General features: G+C 42.7%; 1 protein-coding gene across 5 annotated transcripts in view; it reads right to left on the reverse strand.

The window, feature by feature from the left end:
* Positions 1–13,547, reverse strand: part of RHBDD1 (rhomboid domain containing 1) — a 137,726-nt gene extending 124,179 nt beyond the window's left edge. Inside the window, exons 1-2 of one of the 5 annotated variants that reach the window (XM_005676623.3) lie at positions 13,296–13,541; positions 11,325–11,493 (exon numbers count right to left, since the gene is read on the reverse strand). The gene's annotated coding sequence lies outside the window, so the exon portion shown is untranslated. The other 4 variants (XM_013973035.2, XM_005676624.3, XM_005676626.3 and 1 more) reach the window with 4 other exon arrangements.

Below are 14,048 nucleotides of genomic sequence, written 5' to 3' on the forward strand. Positions count from 1 at the left end.
AGGCAATGATACTGGAATGGGTTGCCATTTCCTACTCCAGGGCATCTTCCTGACCTAGAGATCGAACCCACATCTCCCGCATCCCCTGCATTGGCAGGCAGGTTCTTTACCATTAGGCCACCAGGGAAGCCCTCATAAAACTTGCTCTGGCCCCAAATTTCCGAGGAATAAGGCTCCACTGCTTGGGAGGCGCCCTGTCCCCGCACTCTAGGAACAAAGGACATCAAGCTTATCACTAAGTTGTCTTAAGTTTTGTCATCCTGCATATCCCATTCAATCCTCTAAACTTTATGCGGCAGGTATTATTTCATTTTACAGATGAGTGGGGATTTTAATCAAGATAATCTGGCTCCAGAGTCCTTGTTCTAAAAAGGAAGTTGTGAATCAGGTCTGTCTGCATGAAAGTTGTGAGTTTTTAACTCTCAAGATAGCCTATTCTTGTACTCTAGCAGTTTGTCAGAACAACCATGTAAGCTTCTCAGTGAGTTACTACTGCTCAGTGGCCATGGGTCTAGGTAAAGCTTTAGGGCAGGAGAGGTGCACCCCCAAACAGGCCACTTGGCATAAGGATTATCTTGAGCTGAATATAATTAAGAACAAGCAGATACAACTGAAGCTCTCTGCTTCCCCAGTCTGCTTAAAAGCAGGACATAAATATGTGTACCCCTCCCCCTCTACCAGGCAGGACAAAAGTTAATCACCAAAGACAACCTTAAAATTGGCTCCCAAAAAATCTGCACAGCAAACTTCATCAACTAGCCCTAATCTTCCATGAGTTCCCTGACCCTTTTGCCTTCCTACCATTTGCTGCCCTAGAAACTCAAAGCCTTTTTCCTTTGCCTTGTCACTTCTCAAAGAAATGTATTGTTCTTTCACTAGGATGCTGTATAAGCCCAAGTTCTAACCAACTCTTGAGCCACTCATCACTAGGTATGGTACTTCCACCATCTGAGCCACCAGGGAAGCGCACTAAAAGCTGTACTACGTGAATTCTCCAGGCAAGAATACTGGAGTGGGTAGTCATTCCCGTCTCCAGGGGATCTTCCCAATCCAGAGATCGAACTTGGGTCTCCTGCATTGCAGACAAGGAGAAGTGGGCATCATAGGATGAGATGGCTGGATGGCCTCACTGATGCAATGAACATGAACTTGGGCCAACTTTGGGAGATGATGAGGGACAGGGGGACCTGGTGTGCTGCAATCCATGGCGTTGCAGAGAGTTGGACATGACTGGACGACTGAACAACAACAAAGATAATTCCACTGTGTGCACAGCTTAGCTGCAATTCTCAAAATAAGCATTTATCTCCAGATTTGGGTGTGACAGTTTGCCCCGTGACCTCAATCCTGACAGATCTAAGAAAAAGTCACTGATTTTCAGTTTGCTCAGGGTTCTTCTTGTTGTGAAAACCAGGGTAATACCTGCAAGCTCTTTACATGTCAGGGCTGAAACAGGAAGTCACTCCTACTGTCTTTCGATAAGAGAAACGACACTTCAACCACCAAAAGAATCAGGAAGGACATTATTTGAGCATAAGGACTTGTCTTTGCTAAGAAAGTGCAGTTGGTGACTTTCATCACACACCAAAATATATATGCACTTTGAAGTATTTCAAATGTAGAAAATTTCAGAACATAGAGCTTTTACTCTACCAAATGTAACTGTTTCGTGACACAAAGTAACTTGAGGTACAAAGTAATGTTCAAATACCCAACTTCTCTTGGTAATTGTCATTGTCATAGCTTAAAAAACAACAACAACAAAATCTGTTTCTAAAATCAAGTTAAGAAACAAAACAGTAATCCAAATGTCACTTTTCTCATTTTGGAATATACTCTATACACATAGAGAAGCTGAGGAACAAAAGCCCCTGCTCCATTGCTGACTTTTCTCCCACCAGGACCAGGGCTCCACCTGGCAAGGACTCTGGAAAGAAGGGCGTAAAGCAGGGGGATATGAAGGGTGCCCTGCCCAGCATTCTTTCACCTGCAGGCCCAATCCTGCAAAGTAAGGCTTAATCTAAGCCACAGAGAGGCAAACATCTTTTCTGCCTTTTACGTGGGCAGTAAGGAGATCAAACCAGTCAATCCTAAAGGAAATCAACCCTGAACATTCATTGGAAAGACTGATGCTGAAGCTGAAACTCCAATACTTTGGCCACCTGATGTGAAGAACTGACTCATTGGAAAAGACCCTGATGCTGGAAAAGACTGAAGGCAAGAGGAGAGGAGGGCAGCAGAGGATAAGATAGTATCACTGACTCAGTGGATGTGGGCTTGAGCAAACTCCAGGAGCTAGTGAAGGACAGTGAAGCCTAACGTGTTGCAGTTCATGAAGTCACAGAGTCGGATTTAGTGACTGAATAACAACCTCTTTAGTGACACTTTTCCAACTCTTAGCACTGTGTTTCACCCTGGAAGGGGTATCTTCTTTTCACATTCAACAAATACTTAGATAGCACTCATGAAATGCAAAAATTTCTATACAACAGCCTCTTCGGGAGGAAAGGGTAACCTTTACCCTATCCTTGCTCTTATTTTACTCAGGGTGGTCATGATACATAAGAAAGTACCCAGTGATGAGTAACTCAACAGATGGCTAGAACTTGGGCTTATACAGAATCTTAACAAAAGAACAATACATTTTTAGAGAAGTGACAAGGCAAAGGGTTTTGAGTGTCTAGGGCAAATTTCTTTTTGCCAAATCTCCAAATGCTGCCTGGTCGGATCACATCATTTTGCCTTTGAAGGACTTCTGCAGAAATGCACCTTCATATTATTTGAGGCCCTGACATAGGTCTCATGCACCCGAGGGACTGCTGCAGAGGAGTCATTTTCACATTGTCGTAAAACACTGTTCAGACTTCTCCTTCTCTGTGCAAATTCCTACCAGAGCTGGAAAAGGCTCAATTTCACCTAAGAAGTGCCTGTGCTCTCTTCTGCTGAGAGCTACTCAGTCGTTTGGTTGCTTTTTTTCCCCCTTTACTACCAACTTCTGTCTTAAGTCATTTCTAAAACTGACACTTTCTGGAAATCAGCAAATGTGCCAATTTGTGCCAATATAAATGTACAAATATGTGCCAATATAACAATTCAGAGAATACCTTAGGGAGGATTCCTCACCTGCATCAGACTTTTAAAAAGCAGATAAAAGGAGGAAAGGTATTTGTGCTGTTAGTATACGTGTTAGTCACTCAGTCATGTCCAACTCCTTACAATCCCATGGGCTGTAGCTCGCCAGGCTCCTCTGTCCATGGAATTCTCCAGGCAAGAATACTGGAGTGGGTAGTCTTTCCCTTCTCCAGGGGATCTTCCTGACCCGGGGATGGAACCCAGGTCTCCCTCATTGCAGGCAAATTCTTTCCCATCTTAGCCACCAGGGAAGCTGTTAGCACACAGACAGCAAATAGGGGAAACGTGCTTGTGCGCGCCTGCTCAGTCATGTCTGCCTCTCTGTGACCCCATGGACTGCAGCCCGCCAGGCTCCTCTGTCCATGGGATCTCCCAGGCAAGAACACTGAAGTCAGTTATTTCTTCCTCCAAGGATCTTCCCAACAAAGGAATTGAACCCACGCCTCCTGCACTGGCAGGCAGATTTTTCACCACTGTGCCACCACAGAAACCCAAAATATGCTTAGCGAAGTTTAAATGCATTAGGCTGCTCAGTTCTGCTCTAATGCTTGTTTTGTAACAAGTAGATTTGTTCAAATGCAATTAATATTGATATATCAGGGAACAATCTGAATACAAAGTCTACATCAGATTTGCGCAGTTTCATCGGCAAGAAGTCCTAAGTGAATGCAGGAAACTGCATTCTGCTAAAGCAAGCTGTACAGAAATTCATAAAATGTACACATTTGCACACTTTGAACACCCACCAGCGGCCTAAAGTTCACTGCGTATTTAATGAGTTACGCACCTCCACGTCTCCAGCTACGACTCACCCATCCACATAATCCTTCCTCCACCACTTGACAGTAATTCACAAGCTTCAGTCTTTCTGACAACCATTTCTGACAGCGAAGTTTAGAGCTTTGGGAAGGTAAAGTGCCATATTTCTTATATACTTCTGTATTTATCATTTAAGGAGTGTAAAACCATGCTAACATTAGTTTCCTATCTTTTTTTTTTTAAAGGTACCACTGATAAAAGTCTGAGCATTTTTCTCCTAGCACCCTTTGCACCATAAGCTCTCTGGTTTTTGCTGCATGATTTCGTACAGTCTGGTGGTTTGGGGAATGCCTCTGTCACTTTTGGCAGAGCTGACTATTCCTCGAGTCTAAAGTGTGTGGGAAGGAGGACAGTCTGTATTCAGGAACTGCTGTACTTTAGCCAATGTTATCCCATATCCACTCTGTATTTTATTTCTATCATTCCACTCTGTAACCCAAACCACCCAGGTTAGAGGCTCTTGTCACTCAAATATTTAAACACCATATACTCTGAACTTTCTTGGACAAATTAGAATAAGAGGGGATAAATTTTCTTTCAACCTACCAAATATGCCCATTTTCCCCCCTTATGTCTTCTCTACCAAAAGCTGTTTCACCTTCCTTCACATGGAATTTAGAACCAAGACTCATTTAATTTTGGCATTTGTTTACTTGACTGCATGTTCTAGGAGTGTCAAGGTTTCACGTCCGATTACAATTATTCAATGACACAAAACATCTGTGTTTCGGCCAGATGCTTTCAGTAAGAGATATCAGTACAATATTCGAGGGCAACAATTTCAGCAAAGAAGTAAAGGCAGCGTGAAAGTGAGAACCCAAGATCAGATGTTCTGACAACACATGCAGCTCAAGGAGCCAACTGCATTTACACGCACTGTGCACGTGTCACGACTAGACAGCAAGCAAGGTCGAACCGCTGTCAGTGACAACAAGCTTCCAAACTTCTGGTCAATTATCTGGCTAATAACAAAAGACAAGGCTATGACATCATTACGGCTAGAATTAATTTACACAGATCTGCTTCCTGTCAATCGAATACATCTTTAAAAGCACTTAATTATTTTTCACCTAGAAAGCCAACACTCAGCTTTGTTAGACGAAAAGCAACCTTGCTGAATTCAACATGAGAGGCTGTCAGGCTGCTCTAAGACATAAAGGACAAGTCTTCACAGGGCACACTGCTGCAATACAGGAGCTGCTGCCACATCCACAGCAAACAGATGCACAAGATGATGGATAGCACAACACATTCGAACAGTTTCTGAAGACAAAGAAGTTGTCAGCGAATGGGGGTGTAAACAGACAGACTCTGGCTAAGGAAACATCACAGTGCTTTTTGTCAAAATGACATAGAGGACCAGTAATATTAACATATGCAGTACAGGACAATAGTTAAGGGCATGGTCTTTGGTAAAAGCTCCAAAATACGCCAGCCGTGTGACTTTATAGGAAAGTTACTAACTGCTGGTTTCTCACCAGTACAAGGAGATAATGTAGCCACATTTGGTACTATGAAGCTCAAAAGAGATTATGTATATAAAATCATAAATTGGAAAGTGCTATGGTTTTTAATGCATATAAACACATAAAATAAGGTTTAAGATTAAAAACTCTAAAAAGCTTGATTTTATAACTTAGTAACCAAATAGCCTTTTTCTGGGCTACCTATGAGCCTTCATTTTTATACTGTATTGTGTGATACAATTATACACTTTTTTAAAAAACAACATGATGGGCTATGTGGAAGGCACCACAAAACAAAAAAAATATTTTTTAATAAATTTAACAATAAAATTTCAAACCAGAGTTTTTGTCAAGATGATCGTAATCACTACATTTGAGGATTTAATGAGCCTCCATTTTAGGATTAAAAAAGTCAGATGGCAAAAGTTTAATTTCCCCCCCTTTTTAGAGTGTTATACTCTTGATTAGATGATCTTTATATATGAAAAATGAAATACTGGATTTTGTATATAATCTTGACTTGTGCTCCATCGTGAGGTGAATTAGTGCCAACTCCAATTCTGATCCATCATCACTTATGATTTCCAGTATCAATCATAAGCCGGTTCCTTCTCTCACAGACTACAAGTTTTAGTGTAATGAGGGCTCATTAAAGTTCTCCAACTGACAGCCCTTCAGACGTGGGTCCTTCAACCGGGAGGCGCTCAGGGAGCAGCAATGCCAGCAGTCCACCATTACTCCGTTCAAGAGGATTTAGGGAATTCCACACTCACTCTTACTCCACACCGGATTTCTTTACCTAAAGTCATGAAAAGGTGAGAGCCCTAACCCCATTTAAACTAACGCATGTAAGAACTGCTGGTGAATTATTTACGGAACTGAAATCCTCCCAGCACAGGAACAAGTCAAGAGGGGAATGGCACGCCAGACATCAGCAATGTTCATGTTCCTCAAGCACACAGGACGTCGGCTAATTACCAGGCGGTGGAGACAGCCTGGGTTTTTTTGGTTTTGCTTTGCTGTCTGGCCAGCATCACTTTCGTTCTTTCAATAACAGGTGAGAGACGGCTCTCACTCCCATTGGATGTGGTCCTGGAAGGACCACAAATCAAGGGTGCATTTCCTACATGGATTCGAGGGTGACACTGACCAAAACTGGAAGAACAGCTCTCCTCCTGGAATCTAAAACTTGTGCACAGATACTAACAGCTTCTGGATCTGATGTTCAGAACATTAAAGAATTTTCCAGATCTACCCAAGTCTACTCTGGAGAAGGAAATGGCAACCCACTCCAGTATTCTTGCCTGGAGAATCCCATGGACAGAGGAGCCTGGTGGGCTATAGTCCGTGGGGTTGCAAAGAGTCGGACACGACTGAGCGACTTGACTTCACTTCACTTCACCCAAGTCTACTCAAGCCTTGAGCACTTACCTGGCTGCTGTCCTGTGGTTTTGGCTTTTCTGTAGATTTTCTGAGCTTCTTTATATATTTCCATTAAATCTCCTGTTCTTGAATAAGTTGGGCTTCCCTTGTGGCTCAACTGGTGAATCTGCCTGCAATGTGGGAGATCTGGGTTTGACCCAGGGGTTGGAAACATCCCCTGGAGAAGAGAATGGCTACCCTCTTCAGTATTCTGACCTGGAGAATTCCATGGACTGTATAGTCTATGAGGTCACTAAGAGTTGAACACGACTGAGCAACTTTCACTTTCTTGAACAAGTTATCAAGGTAACTTAGTTAACTTCTGTTTTCACAGTCGAAGAACCCTACCCAGATATTAGGGCATTTGCCAAGGGCGAGCAGCAGATCCTAATATCTATCAAGCATTACCAACTCTCATTTTTTGAGTCCATACAACACTCTAGCTGACAGGAGAAACGCAACTTGGAGGGTATATAAGCAGCATCCCAAAGGTTGGCCATACACAAGCCACTCCCAAAGAAAGAGGTGTGCTCAGAGCTGAGGAGGTGAGCACAAGAGCAGCTTCTGCATACACAAGGCAAAGCCCTCTCAATGCCATACACTTGGTGCATAAATTTGGACACTAAATGAAGAATGTTATTTCAAAAGAAAGAATTGATTGTCTTAAATGTGGCTTCTACTTATACAAAATTGATGGTTTTTCAGGAAAACTTCTAATTACTGAAGTGATGTACTCCCTTTGTTCTGCACTGAAAGTAATACTAGTCTATACACCTAATAAAATGTTACCAGGTGATAGAAACTTCTTGCTAGAACTTTAGGACAATGAATTATTCAGATTCATGGGAGGAAAGGAGGGAGAAAGGAGAGGAGGAAGAGCGAGAAGGAAGGAAAAGGGGGGTAAGAGACTTAAATTTCATAGCTTTCAGAAAGGAACACAGAGGTCTCCTGCATGCTTTTCTGTGGAAAGGTTTAACCCTCCTTTCCACCACAATGCACTTCATTAACAGACCTAAATATCCATATTTCTCTAATCATGAACCGAGAGAAGAAAACCAATGAACACAAAACTACAGCAATAAAAGCATTAAGCATGTAAGTCAATATATCTTCATCTATATTCCATCATTTAAGAAAAATCCGAGCATCTACTAAAAGACAAGCACTGTCCTTATAGACAACCACAGTCTTGAGAGAGAAACAGACAAACAGCAACATTACAGTGTGATAAAGAACTGTAACAGGTCTTCAAATAAAGATGCATTAAGTATTTGGAAAATAGCAAAGGTAAGTTATAAAATTCGGTATAGGATGTGGACTTTTCTATGGCTCTGTAAAGAATCTGCCTGCAATGCAGGAGACCCCAGTTCAATCCCTGGTTTGGAAAGATGCCCTGGAGAAGAGAGTGGCTACCCACCCCAGTATTCTTACCTGGGAAATCTCATGGACAGAGGATCCTGAAGGCTACAATCCCCAATCCACGGAGTCGCAAAGAGTCAGACACAACTGAGCAACTAACACTTTATGGGGTATGGGAGGAAAGAAAGAAAGTAAGTCCTGGAGCAAGTATTATCCTGTGGGCAACGCCAAGGGAGATGAAATGTCCAGGACACTCAGAGTCAAATCAGTGGATCCATTCCACAAAGAGAAATGGATGAAATTTTAAGTCATCATTCGGTGGATGTAACAGCTACAGGGTGAATGTTTAGAAAGCAGAAAGGTCCCTTACTAATACAAAATGAACATTCCTTGGAAAGAGAAAGACCTGAAGACTCTGGCGTGTAGGAACTTCTACTACCTGGGCAGCAGGCACAATGTTTATTCCTACATCTGTTTAAAGTCAGCATCACAACTGATTCATTACAATATACATCACTGCAAATGTCTTGTATTTGTAACATTAAAAAACGGTAGCAAAATTTCTTTCACAGTGTTGCCCAAAAGACTTTGTTGAAGGGAAACACACACACAGCCTTATATATTATTTATATAAAACTGAAGTCATTGTCATCTGTATCTAAATTTCATTCATAACTATCCTGATATTGTGACTCTGGATTTAAAAAATGCACAAGCAACTGAACACCATCGAGAAACAGCCATTGGTGTAGTAACAGCATTCCTGGGGTTAAAGCCAGATTCAGGGTCAAATCTAGACGCTTTAGTAAGTATGTGGCTTTGGGCAGATCACATAATCAATCCTGCTGAGCTTCAGTTTCTTTATCCATGGATGAGGAAAATTCCACTTACTTTCTGGCATCATCAGAAAGAAGAAATCCAATAGCCTGTCGTGTAAAGGCACATAGCACATCCCCAAAGTTTGTTTTCCATTCTCCCTTCCTCTCCATAAAGTAATGGGCCTTCTGCCCCCATGGAACTAGACTTTATTGCTTTATAATTATGATATCCATGTAACAATGTCCAAAAGAGGAGGTAGTAAATAACACCAACACGCAAACCTGAATGCAAGTTAGCTGGCTACCAGCTAGATCCCCAAGGGCGCTTGCACACTCTCTATTGCTTCCCAGAAATTTGATACATTTTCTGTTCTGAATACAGCCAAAATTATCCACGGGCTTTGAAATATCACCATCATGATGTTGCACAGAGCAGCTGGTTGATTGAAAGTGACTCCCCCTCCCCCACACCCCAGCTGTCACCAGGAAACCCTCCTCAATGTGTGAAAAAGGACAATGTGATAATACAACTACCCCTATTAATAACAATCTAACAAATACTTAGCATTTGAGATATTTTTCTTATGAAAGCTCACCCTTAACTGGAAATTAACTCTTTAAGAAAAACCTTCTACCATATAAATGCAAACCAGCTGTTTTCATACAACAGAAAACCAAAGGACAGTAAACACAAGTAATGTATTTCCACTGACTCCTTGTTTCTTTTTCCTTGAGTCACTTATAACGCTAAACAACAGCCAGTTAAAATATTAAATAGTTTTATATGTGCTAACAGATGTCACAAGCTTAGTGATTATAAAAAATAAAAAAAAAAAAACCTCAGATGATTTCTCAAAAAATGTGCCTAGATTCCTATTTTTGTATTAATCACGCTGAAGTTTGGATTTTTCTTTTCTAATAGCCACTCTGCAAGAGAAGCATATGTATGGCATGTTTGACATTGCTGAAAATCCTGGAAGTTGTTTTTAGAACATGTTTATGAATCCCACTCAGGAATTCTCAGCGCCCAGACTTCTTGAGTACAGTACAGCTCCTCTCCTGAGGATTTCCACACCAAGATGAGGAGTTTCACACCTTCTGACTCAGCTTCCACGGAGGGTCACTGCAGGAGGTTCAGGATAAGCCCTTTAAGCTCTCTCAAAGCCTCTCAGCTCCTGAGCTTTACAAGATGTTGCTAAACAGTTTCCCCTGCTACAAAAATCTGAGGTCCCCTGCTTAGATGACTGACTGGAACTGCAGCACAAAAGGTGATCTTTTTAAGGGGCTTCTATCCCTGTAATAGCTTTTAAAAGAATTTTTACAAATACATGTATAATGCATGGATTATCTGTCCCCACTCCCACATTATCATACACTGCCAAGTAAACAAAATTACGACCTAGTAATGAAATCTTCCGTGCTCACATATTCATATGTAATATACACAGAAATACAAGAGATTTTGGTATTTTAAAAAATGGAACACAAAACTTTTCACTTTGCTACCATTAAGCGTCCATATTCCAAAATAACGATTTCAGAGCTGACAGCATTTTCTTATTCTTTGGTGCACGTATTCAGTGAAGTCTCATCTCCTGTGACAAGAGCCCCTTCCTCTAGCTATTCCTGTTAACTGAAGATACTTAAATATCCTGACCTTGTCCTTTTAGTACACACACAGAACAATGCAGGAAAGTTGCTCGGTTACAGTGATAGACCTGAAAATGGTGTTCTTCCACTGGGTTTAGAGTTGTAACTTGCTCCAAGTGTTTGCTTTCTCTCATACATAATAATATGAAAGCTTTGACTCCTCAGCATTTTGCTTTAAAAAAGAAAAAAGCAGTGCAGTTAGGTAATTAACAGAATCACCTCATTTATAAAAATATTACGAGGCAATAAATGAGATCAAGCTAGATTTGAGGTGATAACTACCTTTTCTCCCTTGTCCAATGTTTACCAGCTACCTGAGCCTCTCAGTGTAACAGACGTGTTTTGCACTTGATTTTATTCAACGTCCTAAAGTAGTCCACACCATGACTCCCATTCTATAGGAGACGAAATGAATACTGGGAAGATATTAACTTGTCTACTCGACATGATCAGTATGTAACAAGAAGTGGTGTTCAAAGCGGGGTCTGCCTGACCCCAACCACAGAGATCTGCCTCTCAGACACAGACGACAAGAAAAATGGGCCTTTGTGAAAAGTGAACACTTCATGGTCGGACAGTGTTAAGTTAGTAGCAATATTAACAAAACTACTTATAGGAGCTGAAACCTATGCTGATTCCTGTTTATCTGAAAACTCACCACAATACCCAGGAACCACAGCGCCGACTTAGGAGCAGAAGACTAATCAAAGTGACATGTAGTCTCAGCCACAGTGTGGCACTCTTCTCAACATCACAGTTGAGTCTAGGCTTTAGGGCAGCTGCTTCAAGTCCTGAATATTTCTCGATATACCCCCAACACTGACACCCTGAAAAGGGAAGGAAAAAGTTGTAAGCAAACACTGCAACTGACGTTTGGTCAAAACAGTGGATGGAGGGCATATCTTAACTTAATTCCTATGATGCTTCCAGAGAACAGAGATAAGTAGATAGGATGAGGCCTTCGCTGCTAATATTGTGGAGCTGTATGACACGAGGGAAAAAAAAGATAAGGAGAGAAACATCTTCAGTCTTGCCTCTTATTTCCAAGTCACTGCTCTGTAATACTTCTCAACTCTAAGGCTGAGGCTGGTCTATGGTCAGTTATCCACTTTACCTTTTTTTTTAACAAGTTCTGGGTCAAAAGAAGGTACAATTACATGGGAAAGACCAAAAGGCCAAAGAATTAAAAACTACTCTTTAACACAATTACTAATGTGGCTCTTAAAAACACCACAGCATAGGTATTAACTGAATATCCTACACTGGACAACCTCAGCTGTATACAACACAGTGAGAATCCATAAACAAAACGCTCTCTAAGGAGCAGCAGAGGCAGAATATTCATGCACTACAACTCACATCAAAATCAAAGAATCCTTCTAGCACAATCTATGTACTTATTTTAGGCAAATTACTTAACATCTCATTCTAACGAATTAATAACATCTCATCTGTTTCCCATCTGTGTTAAAACATTTTTCCTGAATTTTCATAGAATACCCACAGCCCTATGAAGTTATCTATAACTAGTCCAAGGTCCTACACCTAGGAAAGGCTTCACCTGGATTCAGATTCCATTCTGTGACTCCACAATGGCTTGGCTGCTCTTTATCACTCCTGCCAGCATTTCTCAAACTGTAGAACCCAGGTGTACTGGGATCAACTGGCAATCTCCTTAAAACAGATTTCTGATACATGGAGTTTGGGGTAAGACTCTTCACTTTGCAGTTCCAACAAGCTGCCAGGTGTTGTTGATGCCGGTAATCCTGAGACAACTTTGGAACGCAACGCACTGCATTCTTCTAAGATGACTTGTTTCCCCAACCCTTGCCACACCAGCAGCAAATTAGTAGAAGCTTTAGATTTAAGTTATTAGAACCAGAAAAGTGTGTCATATAAATGTGAGACATCAGACAGATTTTTAACAAGTAATTTCAAAGAACAACAACAACAACAACAAAAACAAAAAAGCCACAAAGTCCAGCTGTGACTGCAAAAGGGCCTACCCGTCTCGATGACTCAGTCATGACTACGCAATAATTTATTGTGCTGGTAACCCTGAGTCTTCAAGAGAGCTTATGCTTAGTTTAGAAAAACATACACGCATAGGATCCGTTTTTGAATGGGTTTATGAGGCCTGGACATAAAAGGGTTGTGTACACTTAGTTTACTTCCTGTCCCCTATTAAGGGAAATACACAGGTTAGGATTGTGTTTGCCATACACAGGTGCAGAGAAAGAGTTCCTCTTTACAAGAGAAACTGAAACCACAAGCCACTGCTGATGCAACACCACTTTAAACTTCCCGCTTTCATAAGGGATCCTGTAACCACCCCGTCTCCCCGAAACCAACGATTCCCAGCGCCTCTGTCCGTCCTTCCCGGGGCGATCGGCCTCAAGCAGAGACTAGGGTGAAGACGCTTAGACCCTCAGATAGAGTTGCTCCGGGAAATCCCCATTCTCGGACCGGCCGAGAGATCCCTGGATGCGGAGGCTGGACCTCCAACCCCGCCCCAGTTCGGATCTCAAGGAAGCGCCGACAGCCGCCCGCAGCCCTAGCCCCACAGCCGGCGGCGCCCGCGGCCCCGACTGAACTACCAGAGCGGCGACGAACAGACGCGGAAACTCACGCTCTCTTACGGCCCGCCTGCGTCCCCACGTCTTCGCGAGCAAATACGTCATCACGCACGGGCGCCGGCTCCCGGACGCTCAAGGTCCCGGCGGCCTGGGGGCGGGGAAAGAGAGTGGTTGACTTTGCGACACCGCTCCTACTGCCTTAGCACAGCGGGCCAGCCACGGCGCATGCTCAGTTGCGCGCACGTGCGCGCTCGTCCTCGCAGGTTTCCCCGCTGGACCGCGAGCTGTGTAAGTGGTTTGGAGGATGCTCCTAGGACGCGACAGGGAAAGGGCTGCGGCGGAGCATAGTATGGAGGGTTTGTACCTGCGACTCGTCCTCCAAGCTCCGAGTGACACCTAGATGATAATATTCCTTCTGCCATAAGAAACTGTTGGCTGCCCGTCATGCGTAAAGCAAGTGAATGGCCTGCATTCGAGTACCTGGACGTGGGATGGAGTAGGCCCGATCGGGGCTGAGAAACTGCCCTTCCGAGCGGAGTCCTCCCACGGGCCCAGAACCCGCAGCGTGGAAGAGTAACACACGCGGACTGGATGGCGGAGGAGACCCCTGTTCATGAGTTATCAGACGCCAAAGAGCAGCCCACCACCTATCTCAGGGCGGAACCCGTGGTTACAGAGCAAGCTAACAAAAGATTGTGGGTGTACATTTCACTCCCTAGAGCTTCCGTTTGAGGCTACATTTCGAAGTTCATTTGCCATTTTAAGGCTTTAGGTGTTAAGTAATTTTTGTTAATGTATCATTTGAT

Source organism: Capra hircus, chromosome 2 (genome assembly GCF_001704415.2).
Source record: "Capra hircus breed San Clemente chromosome 2, ASM170441v1, whole genome shotgun sequence".
Taxonomy (NCBI): domain Eukaryota; kingdom Metazoa; phylum Chordata; class Mammalia; order Artiodactyla; family Bovidae; genus Capra; species Capra hircus.